Source organism: Acinonyx jubatus, chromosome B1 (genome assembly GCF_027475565.1).
Source record: "Acinonyx jubatus isolate Ajub_Pintada_27869175 chromosome B1, VMU_Ajub_asm_v1.0, whole genome shotgun sequence".
Lineage (NCBI taxonomy): Eukaryota > Metazoa > Chordata > Mammalia > Carnivora > Felidae > Acinonyx > Acinonyx jubatus.
In genome coordinates, this window is record NC_069382.1 from 54,439,146 (window position 1) to 54,457,945 (window position 18,800).

Sequence of the window (18,800 nt, forward strand, 5' to 3'; positions counted from 1 at the left end):
GAGGCTTATTAACAGCCATGGGTATGAGCTCAGAAATTGGTCTGGAGATGTCCACAGCTCTTCCCCAAACCTTGATGCTGGCATCATTGTGGGAGATCCTGGGCCAGAACCACCAGGCTAAGCTGCTCCAAGATTTCTGGTCCTCAGAAACTATGAGCTAATAAATATTAGCTGTTTCCAGCCCCTAAGATTTTAGGAAATTTGCCAACACAGCAATAGATATTAATACAACCTTCAAAATATATCCAGAATCAGACTGCTTCTTATCGTTTCCATAAATACCAACCAGCTTCACTATCTCTTGCCTAGATTATTGCAACAGACTTTATTAAAGGGCTTACTGCTTATTTTCACTTTATTATCTGCATTGTGAGGGTTAAACATCTCTATTCAGAACCCTGCAATGATTCACCTTTTCAATCAGAGTAAAAGTATCATGAAATCTCCCATGATCTGGGCCCCAATGACATCTCCTGCCTCACCTGTAATTCCTCTTCCTCTTGGCTCACTCTGCTTGAGCTACTCTGACCTATTTACTTTCCTGGGCGCACATCAGACATGTTCTGATCTTTGGGCCTTTGCATGGGCAGATTCTTCTTTTAGGAATGCTCTTCACAAACTATCCCTTCTTATCTCTTTCAAACTTTTGCTCCTTCTTACCTATCAATGAGGCCTATTGTATTTAAAATTAAAGCCACTGTCAACCTCCATACCTACTTTCTCCCTTCTAATTTTTAAAAAACGTTTATTTATTTATTTTGAGAGAGAAGGAGAGAGAGAGCACAGGAGGGACAATGAGAGAGGGAGAGAAAGAATCCCAAGCAGTGCAGAGCCTGATGCGGGGCTCGAACTCACTGTGAGACCATGACCTGAGCCAAAACCAACAGTCAGACGCTCAACCGACTGAGCCACCCAGTCACCCTAGTCTTTTCTAATTTTTTAAGCACTAATAACCTATTATCTGATACTATATAATGTATTTATCATGATTATCATTTATGATAATAATTCTACCCTATTCCCATAGTAGAATGTAAGCTCTATTAGGACAGGGAGTTTAGTTTTGTTCACTGATGTATCTCCAGGGTACAGAACAGTGTCTAGCACATTGTAGACCCTTAATGAATATGTGTTGACTACATGAATCAACGTACCTGTCATTAGAAGATAATTTATATGCCTTTATTTTGATTGGAATGTAAGGTACTAATATCAAATGCTACCTTGGTCTCATTTCCATTATAATGATTAACTAGGATCTCTGAGTGATTTTCTGGCTCAAGAGCAGCCAAAACTCAGATGGCTCCCCCCTGTATGAATCACAAATGGCTCTAAAAATGGAAGGAACTCCAGGAACCAGTCCTTAAAGAAACAAACCATGAAATGTAAAAACATGATGTAGGCCTGGAATGGCTGTGAGTCTGGGTGGGGACAGCCTAGAATATAGGCCACAGATGTGGTGAGTCAGATCCTGGACAGTGGGGAGAAAAATGCAGAAGCCTGTAGCAGGGAGCTAGCCAGCAGCTTCCTACTGTGGGCTGGTGGAATTACTCAGAGATAGGAGTCTTACAGTTGCATTGCAGAGACACCGAAACTTGGAATAGCAATGAGATAGGAACGGAATCTGGGGCTTCCCTCTCTGACTCCAAATGATCCCCAGTATCAGAAGCAGTCATGGGGCACCTGGTTGGCTTAGTCGGTTAAGCATCAACTTTGACTCAGGGCGTAGTCTCATGGTTTGTGAGTTCGAACCCCACATGGGGCTCTCTTGCTGTCAGCATGGGACCTGCTGTGGATCTTCTGCCCCCCTCTCTCTCTACCCCTCCCCTACTAGTGCAAGCATTCAATTAAAAAAAGAAGTGGTCTGGAACTGGACTGATTTCTGGCTACATTAGAAATAGGATGAGATTCTCTTTGAAGGAAAGCTTCCTCCAATTTAGTCCACTGGACTCCCAGAAGTTAAGCAATAAACTCACAACATAGATAACCATATATTAAATGCCTTTATACCCTGAAGATTTGCAGATATTGAAATGTTTAGGTAGTGAATGCTAAGTAGCTCTGCATTAAATACTTAAGGAAATAAAGAATACACTTAAAAAGATGAATATACAATAAGAAACTTTCAGGAATGCAAAGACAGAATTTACTTTTTAAAAAGTAAAATATTTAGAAGTGAAAAATAGTTGCTGACAGCAAAAATGTAATATACAAGTAAAATAGTATGATAGACACTGTTGAAAGGCAATTAGTGAACAGGAAGATGTATCTGAAGTATTTATTTATAATGCTGCAATGAGAGGTTAGAGGATGGAAATCATTACAGAAAAATCAAAAGACATGGGGGATGAAATCAGAAAGTATAACCTATATCTACTTTGAAGTCCAAAGGATAATAATTGGGGAAAAGGAGAGGAAACATATTTTAAAAGGTGATGGCTATGATATTCCAAGAAAATCGTGTATCCACGCATCTGGGGAGCATGTTGCATTTCAAGGAGAGTAAATAAAAAGAAATCCATGCCTTAGAAATACAGTAGTGAAAGTGCAGAATACCAAAGCCAAAAAGATTTAAAAATATCCAGAGAGAAATAACAAATCACAAGCAAAAATAAAAACAAAAGACAATTATGATGAAAAGACCTTTTTTTTGCATTATTTGAGGGAGACAGAGAGAGAGTGTGAGTGAGAGAGAGGGGCAAAGGGAAAGAGAGAGAGAGAGAGAGAGGGAGAGAGTATCTTAAACAGGTTCCATACTCAGTGTGTAGCCCTACGTGGGGCTCAATCCCATGACCCCAGAATCAAGATCTGGGGTCACATCACAAGTTGGACACCCAACAGCTGAGCCACCCAGGAACCCTGAAAGGATCTTCTCAACAGCAACCCTAGAACCCTGAAAATGGTATTCTAAATGTATCAAAAAAAAGTTCTAAAAATATCAGCCGAAAATAAATGTCAGACTACAGTTTGAGTGTAGCAAAACAATCTTTCAAGGATGAAGATTAAGACATCCTATGGAACAAAAACTAAGGAAGAAAAAAACTCTGATGGAATATGTCATGTAGAGACCTGCTCTAAAATACATACTTTATAAAGTAAAAAATGATCTCAGGAAGATGGTTTGTTATACATGGAGATACGCTAAACAAATGACACAATATGGCAAACATAAAATCTAAGTCCAAACAAAAAAAGTCTCCATGAAATAGTGAATAGTAGAAACTAAGCAAAATATAGAATCAAAATATTGGGCGTTAACAGTATATAAGTTACAGTGATTAAAACTAAAGCTGTCTTGGGGCACCTGGGTGGCTTATTCTGTTGAGTGTCTGACTCTTGATTTTGGCTCAGGTCATGATCTCAGGGTTGTGAGATCGAGCTCCATGTCAGGCTCTGCGCTGATAGGGTGAAGCCTGCTTGAGATTCTCTCTCTCTACCCTTCCCCCTCCCCAGTTCACTCTCTCTCCCAAAATAAAGAAACATTAAAAAAAATCTAAAGCTGTCTTGAGGTCTTGTTTTCCTTGAGGGGTCAAAATTGTTCAATATAGATTTATTCACTTGTTTATTCACAATGTTGCTATTTCATGGATAACCACTAAAGGAACAAAACTGAAATGTGTGAATTCAAAACAACAGGGAGAAAGAATGGAAAAAAAATACAATAAAATAACTTTAAAAAGCTTCACAAAGTGAAAATAAGAAACAGACCAAGTAGGAAAACAAGGTGAAATCCAAGGAACAAGTTTAAATGTATCAATAATCACAAAAAGCACAAACGGACTCAACTTGCTATTTATAGTATAGAAATGGTCAGATAAGATCAAAACTTGGCCAGATGCTGCTTATGGGAGGTAGAGCTGAAAGATAAGCATAGAACAATTGAAAATGAAAAGCAGAAAAAGATAGATCAGTCAAATATACACATACACACTGAAAAAAGTTCTGGTGTCTTCATATTAGTCTTAGTTAAAGGCTAAAAAAAAAGGCATTTGCTGCCTGATGATAAAAGTTTCAACTTGCCATGAAAATACAAAAACTGTAAATGTGTTTAATGGAATAGCCTCAAAATATACAGAGACATTTTTGATAAAGGCTAAAGGAGAGATTTTCAACAACGATCATAGAGGAATATTTCAATACATTCCTATCAGCTACTGAGAAATAAAGCAGAGAAAAAGATCAGCAAGCACATGGAAGTTTGAGCAGCACAGACGTCGAGTTTCATCTAATGCACGTATATAGAACTTTTTTTGTATTACTTGATTTTTTTTAGAGTTTTTTGGTCAAATAGAAAATCCACACCTTCCTAATTAAAAAACATGGTCTTATACTAGTCCATAAATCAAAGTTTAACAAAATTGAAAGGATAGTTTTATATACACCATATTCTCTTATCTCGGATCAATTAAGGTAAAAGTTATTATTATAAATCAATCAACAAATCTTCATATATTCAGAAATGAAAAAAAAGCATTTTAGAATAAGTCATAGGCCAAAGAAGAAATCATAATGTAAATTTTAAAAACACTTAGAACTAAATAAAATGAAAATATTACATATAAAAATTTGTGGTATCAGCAAAAGGGGAGCTTCAGTGAAAACTTATTGTTTTAGATGATTATATTAGAAAAGGACAAATGCTGAAAGTCATTGAGATAAATGTCCAACTTTAGGTTCTCAAAAGAAATAGAAATAAACCTAAAGAAAAGACATAGATAATGGTAGATAAATAATAATGAAAAAAAATAGACTAGATCAACAATGTGAGAAGTTGGTTTCTAAATGATTAAGAAAATATATAAATCTTAGATGAGATTGATACAATGAGGGAAACAGAGACAGAGGCAGAGAGAGAGAGAAAGACACAGATATCCACTGTTATGAAGTGGACAAATTCTTAGAGAATAACTTTCCAAACCTGGCTTCAGAAGCAATAGAGCCCTAATAGTCTAGTAACTATTTAAAAACATCTCCTGCAAATGAAACATATATCCAAGGTGATTTTAAGAGTGATCAAATCAAATCATCAGAATTTCACAATTCACCATTTGCAATTCATTGTAAAAGACTGATTTAATCTTGCTATCAAAACCAGACAAAGAGATGAGATTTAAAGATATTACAGGGTCGTCTAAGTGGCTTACTTGGTTAAGTGACTGACTCTTGATTTTGGCTCAGGTCATGATCTCATGGTCATGTGATTGAGCGCCACTTGGGGCTCTGCACTGACTTACAGAGACTGCTTGGGATTCTCTCTCTCCCTCTCTCACTGTCCTTCCCTTGCTCTACTTTCTCTCTCAGAATAAATCAATAAGAAAAAAAGAAATTTAAAAATATTGCAAATCTTTTAATTATTAAAATATACAAGTGTCCTATGCAGAACATTTACAATAAAAATCTAAAAGCTTATAAAAAGATAATAAATCTTGACCAATTTGAATTTGTTCCAAGAATCTAAGTACGAATTAATTTGGCAAATTCTACCATTTTCAATCACCACATTGATTAAAAGACTAAAATCATATGATTATCTCAATCGATGTAAAAAAAGCATGCAATTAAATTCAACATTCAATCATGATAAAAAATAAGCTTGTGATATAAACCAATTTTCTTAACCTGGTGACGTTTGCAAACATTATTCTAAATGGAAAATTATAAGAAGCATTCTTTTTAAAATTCAGACAAGACAAAGATATCTTTCACTGCTTTATTGTTTTTAGCATTGTTTTATAGCCTCATCAGTGTAATTAAACATAAATAAATTAAAACATAAGAATTTGAAATGAGAAAATACTGTCATTCTTTGAAAATGATTTGGTTGTATTCATAAAACAACCAAGACTATACAGGCAAATAATTAGAACTAATAGAAGAATTTAGAAAGATAGTTGACTACATAAAAGTCAATTGCATGTCTGTATAGAAGTAACAAACACTTAGGGAAAAAAACATTTAAGGAAAAAGACACCATTTATAATGGCAACACAAACTATATAATGTCTTAGGAATAAATCTAACATATTTGTAGGAGACTCTACAGAGAAAAGTACAGTTACAATAGAAGCATATTTTAAGTGACTTAGTAAATGGAGAGGTAGAACAAAACAGGATGAGATGGGATGAGAATAGATGAGAGGATGTTTTTGAGTTAGAAAATTAAACAATCGCATAAATGAGTCTCCTGACAATGATATATAGGGACACCTGGGTGGCTCAGTTGGTGAGCCTGGAGCCTGCATGGAATTCTGTGTCTCCCTCTCTCTCTGCCCCTTCCCTGCTTGTGTTCTCTCCCCGTCTCTCTCAGAAAGAAAGAAAGAAAGAAAGAAAGAGAGAGAGAGAGAGAGAGAGAGAGAGAGAGAGAGGGAGAGAAAGAAAGAAAGAAAGAAAGAAAGAAAGAAAGAAAGAAAGAAAGAAAGAAAGAAAGAAAGAAAGAAGGAAATAGCATTTAAAAATGACATATGGATTCAGTACAATTCCAACAAAAGTTCAAATAGTTTTTGTGTGTGCGTGTGTATATTAAATCTGACATACTGATTCTAATATTGATATGAAAGAGCCGAAGACCTAGAATAGCTAAGACAAATTCATACTTTGTGATTTAAGGAAGTAGTGGGGGAGATCTGAATTGGGAGGATTTTCTAACGGCTTTGGAACCACATTTATCATATTGTACCCAGAAGTAGTAGTAAATAAGTTGTTTTAAATATTCAAAATATATCTGTTCAGTTTGCATTTTTTCTGTATGCTATTAAAGATAAAATTTTTTATTTTTTTTGAAAAATTTTTACCTCAGGTTAATCTTATGATATTAAATCATAATTGTTCATTCATACACACTGTTATCATTGGTCTATGCATGGTCTCTTATTTATTTCTTCTTTATTTACACATTAAAAAATGAGTAACTGTGAGCTCATCGCCCAGTCTAAGAATTAAAACCTTAATTTAACATACAAAAATCAAACTAGAAATGCAGTAAAGTATATTCTTTGTAGTAAATATCTGTCATTATTGCTGGCTTGTCTTTGTCCTCTCTTCCAGAAAAGAGATGTAGAAATAGTTTTCCTTTCTGGAATCTTCATTCCTTGAGGTCCTAATCAGATTGTCAACTCAGATTGCCACCAATCCTGTCACTTCTGAGTTTGGAAGTTTGACTCAAGCCCAGCCAGTAAACTTTTCTTTCAAGGAATTTAAACTTGGAAAGAATCATCTAAGGTCAGAAGGCCATCTTGATGGCAGGACTCAATACTGCCCACTATTTCCTGATCATGAGAGTTTCAGTCTTGGTTCCTACCTTCTTCCTAAGGTTTTGTGAGAAACTCAATAGCCTTTTAAGAAGTCAAGTTCTTTGCTTTCAGTTATCCTGAATCAATTTCAGTTGCTTGCTTGTCTGCTACCAAGAATTATAGCAACTACTCTTTGTATTGGATTTAATTGTCTACATAACTAATGACCCAGCTTCATAGATATGTAAATATCTGAGGGCTAAGTCTAGGCTCATCAAGCTTAGCTACAGTTCTATGACACAATACCCCACCAAGGAAATCTCCACACTATTGAAAAGTCCATTCATCTAACGTGAATCAACACACACATCTTCAATCATCTTTTATCAATAAAATAAGGTGAAAGATGTAAGAAAAAGGCCCCTGTGCTATCTCTAAAAGAAAATAAAATCTACTTACATCAACCACAGTGCTATATTCCTATTTCTTGGGTAAAGATTTTGAGACATGTTCCATGAGGCCTCTGGCTCCTTGAGCCCCATATGTAACAGTTTTTTTGTTTTTTGTTGTTTTTTCCCTTCTTATAGGAAACAGATGGGATTAACAGACTGGTACATTGTCTGGGCAAATGAAGTATGGTTTCCCTCTTTCCATAGATAGACTGCTGTCTGAAGCAAGGGAGACCATATAGTAATCTCAAAATTATATTTTAAAAACTCTCTGTTTAGAAATCATTCTTCTTCTCTTTGTATGCCTTTGTAAAGCAATCTGGAGAAACCTGCTCTTTTTTAACAGGGAACAAGGAAGCATGACTAGATGTCATCACTGCTAGCAGTTTTTGCAGGGAACAAAGTAATAGGTAATGGAGAAATTAGAATACTTCCTTGCCTGATCCTTTGGGAAAGGTCAACTTGTTGTGTCTTAGAGATTTGCCTGTGGAAAGTAGACTGACCTTGTATCTACCCGAATCACTGGTAAAGCACGCTTGCTCTGGAATATTAGGCTACCTGGACAATTGAGGAATCCTACCTTCAGGAGAAAACTACCAACAGTGCATTCAGCACACGTTCAGTGAATATAAATGATAGCAATTCCTTCCTAATTATATCCATTCAAATTAGTATCTTTGGTCATTAGCCACTCAACCAGTTATAAATCCTCTTTATGTTATCAATATCCTTCAACATTCCTTCATGTTGTTTTTAGGAATATAGATGATCCCTGGGGCACCTGGGTGGCTCAGTCAGTTAAGTGCCTGATTTCGGCTCAGGTCATGATCTCGTGGCTTGTGGGTTTGAGCCCTGCCTGGGGCTGTGCACTTGCAGCTCAGAGCCTGGAGACTCAGATTCTCTCTCTCTCTCTCTCTCTTCTCCTTCTCCTCCTCCTCCTCCTCCTCCTCCTCCTCCTCCTCCTCCTCCTCCTCCTCCTCCTCCTCCTCCTCCTCCTCCCATGCTCATGCTCTCTCTCTCTCAAAAATAAGTAGACATTGGGGCGCCTGGGTGGCTCAGTCGGTTGAGCGGCGGACTTCGGCTCAGGTCATGATCTCGCGGTCCGTGAGTTCGAGCCCCGCGTCGGGCTCTGTGCTGACAGCTCAGAACCTGGAGCCTGCTTCCGATTCTGTGTCTCCCTCTCTCTGACCCTCCCCTGTTCATGCTCTGTCTCTCTCTGTCTCAAAAAAATAAATAAACGTTAAAAAAAAATAAGTAGACATTAAAAAAAAGAATACAGATTATCCCTGATTTATAATGGTTTGACTTATATATATTTTTTTACTTCACAATGGTGCAAAAGCAATATCCATTCAGTAGAAACCATACTTGGAATTTTGATCTTTTCCTGGGCTAGTGATATGCAGTAGATCCTCTCCTACGATGATGGGCAGCCACAGGTCTCAGTCAGCCACGTGATCACAGAGTAAACAACTGATATACTTGCAACAATTCTGTACCCATATGACCATTCTGTTCTTCACTTTCAGTGCAGTATTCAATAAATTACATGAGATATTCAATACTTTATTATAAAATAGGCTTTGTATTAGATGATTTTATCCAACTGTAGGCCGATGTAAGTGTTCTGAGTACATTCAAGGCAGGCTAGGCAAATCTATCATGTTCCATAGGTTAGGTGTACTAAATGCATTTTTATATATATTTTTAAAGTTTGAGAGAGAGAGAGAGAGAGAGAGCACACGCAGGGAAGGGGCAGAGAGAGAGAGAGGGAGACAGAATCTGAAGCAGGCTCCAGACTCTGAGACGTCAGTTCAGAGTACAATGTGGGGCTCCAACCCACAAACCATGAGATAGTGAACTGACTCGAAGTCGGATGCTTAACTGACTGAGATACCTAGGCACCACTAAATGCATTTTTAACCTATGACATTTTCAACTCAGTATAGGTTTATCAGGATGTAAACCCATGGTAAATTGAGGAATATATGTATTAGTAAATATTTGTCTTGTTCAGATGCAGAAATGTCTATGAATTTTTTAATAGGGATGTTTAAGGGAGAAATCAAATCATGTTGACCTAAATAAAGTCAGTGAGGCCATGTTGACTCCTTTTGGTTATCAACTTCCTTTCAATATGATTACAAATCATCATTTTAATAACCTGGATTAAAATCAGTAATCACCTCTGGTGGATTTTTCAGGACTGCATTTATTTGTTTTATACTTCCCATTCTTGACAAATACTTAGGGATAGGTAGGATTTTTCCCATTCTTGACAAATACTTATGGATAGAACATCAACGGAAATTCCCTGATATCTTTTGTAAATTTCCTCAGTAATCTTTGTAGTTTGTGTCAAGAGTCTTACATTTATTTAGAATATTTACATGCTTACAGTTTTTTTGTTTGTTTTTGTTTGTTTGTTTTTTTTTTTTTTGCAGTCCTCAACTGCTTCTTATCAATATTTGGTTTACTTTTTCAGAAAAAAAAATCTTTACTGAGAAAGAGAAAATAAATTGAAAGGTTTTTTCTTTTTGTAATACATCAGTATTTTATCACTGGTCCAAAGCACTAAGTTTATCTATTGGAACATAGTTTAAAATGCCCTTTTACGTGTTCAATCTATTGCTGTATAATTCCTTGTAACTCTACCTTCTCTCATGATTATAATATCTGGTCATATTCCTTATTGGAATTAGTGAGGATTTGAGGATGTGGTATTTCAGTCCTTCACATAAGACCCTTAACACAAGCTCTTCCCTTTTAGCCTGCTTTTATTGTGGACTTATTTCTAGGAGGAACTCCCTACTTCTTTTCCTCCTTTTTGAAGAATCTGAGATAAAGCAATTGATAAGATGAGCTCAGTTCTCTTCCTGAACCACACATCTGTGAAAATTACTATGATAGACAGAATCTTATATGTGTTTGTATATGTATATTTGTATACGTGTATATGTGTATAACACATTGAGTCTTACTTAATTGTATGTTTAGTCAAACTGTATACTTATGTGTGTGTCTATACATATTTATAATACATGCATTAATATGTATATGGACATATACACATCAGGATGTTATATATGCAAAACTTGCAAAAAAGAGTTGGGGGAAACTGGTTAGGTGACATTATACTTTCCATTCATATTGATGGTATAAAAAGGTTAGGCATTGGAAATTAGGGAAGAAATCTTGAAGGTTGCTTTGGAATGAGTTATTTTATGTGACTTATCTCCTTTTTTAGGGGAAAGGGATAGGAGGATACCTCCCTAGAGAATTGAACTTCCAAGGGACCACCTGGAGAATGTGATATGTGATCCTCTTCCCTTCCCCTAAACACATAGTTTGGGTGACAAAGTGAATTTTTATCTGTGTCACCTTAAAGAATTCCAAAGCTTGAGGAGTGCACAGGTGGTTCAGTTGGTTAAGCATCTGACTCTTGATTTCAGCTCAGGTCATGATCTCGTGTTACTTGAGACTGAACCCTGCACTGGGCTCTGTGCTGACAGTGGGGGGGTCTGCTTGGGATTCTCTCTCTCTCTCTCTCTCTCTCTCTGCCCCTCCTCTGCCCTTTCTCTCAAAAATAAATAAACAAACATTAAAAAAAAACCCAGAATTCCAAAGCTTAACAATTGGCTAGGTGAGCCCATGGCGGCAGAGCATAGGGCTGCATTTTGGCAAATCATAGAGCCCTTAGAATTTGTCAAAAGAAAGGAAGAGATGTGGACATGCATGATGCAAAGTCCACACCTGGAAGTCTTAGATTCTGTCCAACAGACAGACAGAGGGGAGATGACACTCAGCTGAGGGAAGCCGCCAGTAGCGTCCTGATGTTCAGTGGCTATAAGAGGAGCCACAACTGGCTGCAATAGTGACACAACTGACCATGTCATGGGAATATAGGTGGGAAGCCTCCAGTCATGGGAGGTCTTCAAGGAACTCAGGATCATGCCAAGAGACAACGCTGAGCACCAGCTAAACCCAGAAAGACAAAGGATAACCAGTTCGACTCCAACCAGTCAAAACCACCTATAGGAATACAAAAATTTGTTTTATGATGGGGAGAAACTTCTCCAATACAGGCATAGCTCTAAGATATCGCAGGTTCGGTTCCACCCACCACAATGAAGCAAATATTGCAATAGAGTGAGTCAAATGAATTTTTTGGTTACCCAGTGCATATAAAAGTTATGTTTACACCGTACCGGAGTCTATTAAGTGTGCAATAGCATTATATTTAAAAAAGAATGTAAAATACACCTTAATTAAAAATAACTTTATTGCTCAAAAATGCTAACCATCACCAGAGCTTTCAGTGAATTGCAATCTTTTTGCTGGTGAAGGGTCTTGCCTCCTTGCTGTTGGCTGCTGACTGATCAGGGTGGTGGTTGCTGAAAGTGGAGGTGGCTGTGCTAAGACAACAATGAAAGTTGCTGCATTGACTTTTACTTTCACGAACAATTTCTCTGAGGCATACAATGCTGTTGCATAGCATTTTACCCACAGCAGAAATTTTCAAAATTGAAATTAATCCTCTCAAATCCTGCTGCTTATGTAATATTCTGAATCCTCTGTTGTCATTTCCACCGTCTTCCCAGCATCTTCACTAGAAGTAGATTCCGTCTCAAAAAAACATTTTTCTTTGCTCACCCATATGAAGCAACTCCTCATCCATTCAGGTTTAATCATGAGATTATAGCAATCCAGTCCCATCTTCAGGTTCCACTTCTAATTCTAGTTCTCTTGCTACTTCCACCACATCTTCAGCTACTTCCTCCACTGAAGTCTTAAATCCTTCAAAGCCATTCACAAGGGTTGGAATCAACTTCCAAACTCCTGTTCTTGTTGATATTTTGAACTTTTCCCATGAATCATGAATGTTCTACATGAATGTTCTTCAGTTTATTTTGCCAAGATTCATCAGAGGAATCATTGTCTATGGCAGATATAGCCTTACAAAATACATTTCTTAAGTAACAAGTCTTGAAAATTGAAATTACTCCTTGACCTGTGGGTTGCAGAATGGATATTGTATTAGCAGGCATGAAAACAACATCGATCTCGTTGTCTATCTTCATTGGAGCTCTTGGGTGACCAGGTGCACTGTTGATGGGCAGCCATATTTTGAAAGAAATCTCCCTTTCTGAGAAGAAGATCTCAACAGTGGGCATTGACTGTAAATAAACCATGTTGTAAGCAGATGTGCTGTCATCCAAGTGTTGCTGTTCTCTTTATAGAGAGTAGATTTTGCATAATTCTTGAAAGCCTTAGGATTTTCAGAATGGTCAGTGTGCACTGGCTTCAACTTAAAGTCTCCAGCTGCATTAGCCCCTAACAACAGAGTCACCCTGCCCTTTGAAGCTTTGAAGGAGGGCATTGACTTTTCCTGTCTAGCTATGAAATTCTTAGATGGCATGTTCTTCCAATAGAAGCCTGTTTCATCTACATGGAAAATTTATTGTTTATTGTAGCTACATTCATTATCTGAGCTAGATCTGGAACCCTTGCTGCAGCTTCTACATCAGCACTTTCTGCTTCAACTTGCACTCTTCTATTATGCAGATGGCTTCTTTCCTTAAACCTTATGAACAGACCATCTTCTCTTCTTCAGCTTCCTTACCTCTCCCAATCTTCATAGAATTAAAGAGAGTTAGGGTCTTTTTCTTGATTAGACTTTCACTTTAGGGAATATGGTGGCCGGTATGATCTTCTATTTAGACCACTAAAAGTTGTTCCATATCAGCAGTAAGGCTGTTTTCTCTTATCATACGTGTGTTCACTAGAGTAGTACTTTAATTTTCCTCAAGGACTTTTCCTTTTCATTCACAACTTTAGCTAACTGGGTGATGCAAAAAGGCCTAGCTTTTAGCTTATTTTGGCTTTTGATCTGCCTTCCTCACTAAGCTTAATCATTTCCAGTTTTTTTTTGTGTAAAGTGAGAGATATTTGACTCTTTCTTTCACTTGAAAACTTAGAGGCCATTGTAGCATTACTAGTTGGCCTAATTTCAATGTTGTTGTGTCTTGGGGAAGAGAGAGGCTTTGGGAGAAGGAGACAGATGGGGGAAGGTCTGGTTGGTGGAGCAGTCAGAAAATACACAACATGTATCTATTAAGTTCACCATCCTATATGGGTGTGGTTCATGGTGCCCCAAAACATTTATAATAGCAACATCAAAGATCACTGTTCACTGATCACCATCACCAATATAATAATAGTGAAAAGTTAGAAATATTGTGAAATATTAAAAAAATGTGACCCAGAGACACGGGGTTGCCATAAACCTTCAGTTTGTGAAAAAAAAAAAAAAAAGCAATTATCTGTGAAGCATAATAAAGTGAAGCACAATAAAACATTGTATGCCTGTATAGGGAAGGAAAAGAAACAGACTGAATCCCACTTTATTATTTGTACATGGTCCTCCTGTGTTAGGCCCACACTGGGGGACAAGGGAAGATGTCCCATGCACTAGAAAGTTTTGATTGTCACATAACAATGGGAAGTTGAAATACAGATTCAGGCCTATGATTTGCAACTTAGTGAGACTATAGGACTTCTAATTGCCTTCAAGTTATCACACTTCTGTGGGGTACATTTTCATCCAGCTGCCAAGGAAGAACTAGGCCAGTAAGAAATTTGTGAGAATGATGGTCAAAAAAATAAACTGCCATTCCTCTCTGAGTCATGTTTGTTATCCAGAAAACCACTAAGATAGGCTGCATTATGTGGATACTGTTATATATCTAAATATCTGTTATTTTAACCATGTTTTAATAATACATTGTATTTATAATTGCCTAATGCTTTACCTAATTGCCTCATGAGTACTGTTTTCTATTCCTAGCTTTATTACTTCTCTTTGTAGACAAACCAAAATGATATTCAAGTCCTATACATTTTAACAAAGTCTTTCATCCAATGACAATTATTTCCTTTTGTCATTGACTTGTCCTATCCATTTCCTTCTTCCAATTATCCACTTGTGTTTTGAACGGTGATTTTTTTTAAACTTTACAATCACTACTTAAGCTTCCATTATACACTTAAACTGTCTTACCTTGAATTAATGTATTCAACTGCTCTTCAGTGAAACACACACTTTTTGCTTAGCACTTTAATTTACTTAGAGATCAACAACTCTGTGATCCACCTGATTTAACACTATAATGGTTTTGTTTAGGAGTTAGACATAGGTATGGCAGGAAGTGTGTTAGGCATATGAGATGTATATTCTGATACTGATTGTCCATATCCAAACTGCAATTGCAGTTCCATTGTAGACGGTGACTTTTCTGACTGCCTAATTTCTCCTAGCTTATTATCATCTGCCAGAAAAGAAAAAGATGCTAGGTGGCTTATTTGTTTATTTAAGAAGCATTCAGACTATTATTATTATTTTTTTTATTTTTAGTTTGAGTATAGTTTACACACAATGATACATTTGTCTTGGGTGCACAATTTAGTGATTCAACTTCTCTAGATGTTACACTATGCTCATCACAGGTGTAGCTACCATCTGTCACCATACAACATCATTGACCATCTTCTCTATGCTATGTTTTTAAACGCAAAGTAGAACACTGAGGAACATCCTTAAAAATTTGTGCTTTATGAAAAATGGCATTTCTTCTAACTCAATGGTTCTTAAGGGGTTTGTGAGGTCTAAATTCTTTTCATGACAATACTAAAATATTAGCGGTTTTTGTCCTCTCGTTCTCTCATGAGTGCACAGAAGTGATTTCCAAAGGCTAGTTGACATGGGATGACTCCATCACACAAATGGTTAATGGGATGTATGCTTGTGTTCTCCTGTTTTTCAATACTCATTTAAAATTTTAGTTTGGTAAATTTTGATAGATGTTAACCACATAAAATAAAGCTTATTGGGATCCATAGACCAAAGAGATTAAGAACCTCTATTCTAAACTGTTTTTTAAATATTTATTTATTTATTTTGAGAGGGAGATAGAGAGCGAGCAAGGGAGGGGCAGAAAGAAAAGGAGACAGAATCCCAAGTAGGCTCTGCACTGTCAGTGTAGAGCCCAATGAGGGGCTTGAATCCACAATCTGTGAGATCATGACCTGAGCCGAAATCCAGAGTCAGATGCTTAACTGAGTGAGCCACCCATGCATCTCTTTTAAATATTTAATATATAAGTGATTATACAATAAAAAATGGAGTAAAACTGGTCTAAATGAATATATATATATAATTTTTAAAGTTCTAGTATATGTATACACACACACACACAAACATATGATATATATATACATATATATATGTATATACATATAGTACTTAGAAATTATGAGGATAGCTTTTTTATTATCTTATTCTTATAGTTTGATATGGCACAAAGCATTTGGAAAATCTTAATTTCCTTGATAATCACTTAACCAAAAAGGTCAGAGCCACACTTTTGATGATTTAGTGTCCTGAAATAAATATTTTTGGAGAATCATTATTTTGTATATTAAGTTAACTGGATATGGATTTACTTTTAAATTATTTAGTCCAATGTCAACATAATTCAATTAAAACTAACTAACTAACTAATAGCATAGTCCAGAGGAAGCTAATGAAAGGTGTAATTATTGGGTATATAATGTTGCAAAATAGTCATATAAGATAAATTCATCTTTTCTAGTTACTATGAGAATATTTATTGAGAAGTATTATCCCTCATTTTTCATTTTGATAAAAACTATAATGCATTTATTGAGGTGGAGCTTTTCTCTATTAATCTGTTGTGTAGAAAGCAGTCAGGAGAAAATAAAACAAAACAAAACAACAGACATCAATAACTAGGGCAGCCTACAAGGTAGAGGATGCCTATATTTCTTTAAGACAAATCAACATTTATTGAAATATTTAAAAGAAAACAAAACATTCTTTTAAGGTTTGTATATGCAGGATAGAAAAAAAATAAGGATGGCTAGCCCAGTGGGTTGAGAGTGATTCATAAAGAGAAAAATTAAAACTAAAAATAATCCTCTCAAGTTCTTGCAGTATGGAAAATAGGAAGACATCCTAATTAGTGACTGGAGAAACATTAGGCAGTTAGAAGTTTAGAGGTATAATTAGGAAAGTTATACAAAGAGTCTTCTCAATATTGATTGAGTCACACACATTATCATTGACCAAGGCAAAGAAATGAATAATACATTATTTAGATGACAAAGGGGTGTTAATGCCCAGGAAAGGAGCTTTTAAAAAATTTAACAACTTCGTTAGATTGTCCAAGATTACAATCCCTTGAAAATAAAAATACTGATAATAAAAACAAATGAGGAAGGAAACACACTACATCAAGTATGAAAAATATAAAAAAAAGGGAGACGAATCTCTGGGAGGTAAAAAACAAACCTCTAATGAAGAACAATGAATGAAAGCAGACCTCACAATGAAGCTGTAAGACAGTTATATGTGTTGGCAATTTGGATATATTTATGCCATTGCTATAAGCTATTTTCCTTTCTATCTGATCTCAAGATCTATGATAGGAAAATTAAGGTAGTTTTAAATATTATGATAAACAGGAGAACGTCAGGGGAAAAAGCAAATATGGTCAGGAAGTCATTAACGTAACAAGATAAATCTTGGAATTTATGAGATAATTAGATAATGTAGATAAATGAATGACTCAGTTACACAAAAGATACCCCACTTCTGTTTCTGTCATCATTTATTTATCTTTCCTGGTTGTTTGGGGCTTCAGTAGAAGTGGTTAGTATATATTTCTTTTGTCTAGTGTTCTGATTTTTTAAGCCTTGACCTCCTACTTTTTCCTTATCTACATTCTAAAGGAAGAAGAAACAGGAACTGGTATTTATGAGGTTTCATCCATGCCCTAGAAACTATGATGGGTACTTTATAGAATATAATTTAATCTTTACAAAAATCCACAAGATACAAAAAATTATCTCTATTTTTCAGATGAGAAATCACAAGAATGATTTGCCAAAGATTATGAATGACCAAGCTCAGTTAGCATTCTTTCCACGACATTATAGTGATTTCGAAAGTAATTGCTAATCATAATTATGAACATGGGACGCTCTGGAATCATTAAAGAAAGATTAAGTACTATTCAGTGTATAATATTAGTTTAATTTCAGAAGAGTAGAAATAACTCTTTCTCTAACAATTAACCCACTTGATTTTATTTTATCACTGATGGTAGAAATAATACAAAATGCTTACAGGCATATTAAGTAGCACACTTCTCCCATGGGCTGATGGAAATAGGAGGGGTTACTGGAAATTTGGTGAATTCCTCTCTCTGGTGAGGAATGTCAGAGCATGTCTACAGGTCTCAGTTATGGAGGAAATGCTCTTATTTTCCTTATGGTGTTCCAGTCTCTGCTTAGAGAGGTAGTGCTCTCTGGCTTCCTCCAGGCTGCCAGTTCCATAGATTGCTGGCTCTCACTCACTTATGCCCTGAGAAGTCTTTTACAGAAATAGCACAGCAGTTTACAGATCTGCCTTCTCTTGCTGCTCAAATACACCAATATTTCTTCACCCTCAGTATGTAGGCCAATTTTGTTAAAAAGGTTTTTGTCCCCAGAGGAAGTGTTAAACAATATATCTGTGTGACAATTATTTTAAATAGTGGAGTTCATATGAGACATCTTGGCCATGATGACTTGTGTATATTGGGCAGTCGGTGTGTTATAAATTGAATAAAAAGCAATTCCATTCAAAGCCGTAGAGGAGTTGTGATTCAAGGCAAAGAGAACAGCGAGCCTGATGCACAGTGGAAACAGCTTTAAAATATGCAAATTACCAGGCTTTATGCAAGATAAAATGAATCAAAATCTCCAGTGTTCAGCACAAGAACTCGGTTATTCAATGGCTCTCCTAAGCTCTCCACTGCAGAGAGTGAGTTGTTTCAGAGAACCCCTGGGAGGACATGAGAAACCTTCTTCAGGACTGGAACACTGCACAAGGAGAGCTGGCATAGAAGGCTGAGATGTTAGGGAGCAGAATGGAAAGGGCTTCTTATACAAGTTTAAGGATCTGGGGTGCCTGGGTGGTTCAGTCTGTTAAGCATCAGATTCTTGATTTCCATTCAGGTCATGATCTCACAGTTTGTGGGATCAAGTCCTCCTTTGGGCT

At 36.3% G+C, this 18,800-nt stretch overlaps 1 protein-coding gene across 4 annotated transcripts in view; it reads right to left on the reverse strand.

Annotated features, from left to right (window-relative positions):
• The window catches only part of GALNTL6 (polypeptide N-acetylgalactosaminyltransferase like 6), a 1,179,553-nt gene that overhangs the window by 320,709 nt on the left and 840,044 nt on the right, over nucleotides 1–18,800 (reverse strand). The gene's annotated exons all lie outside the window — the stretch shown is intronic.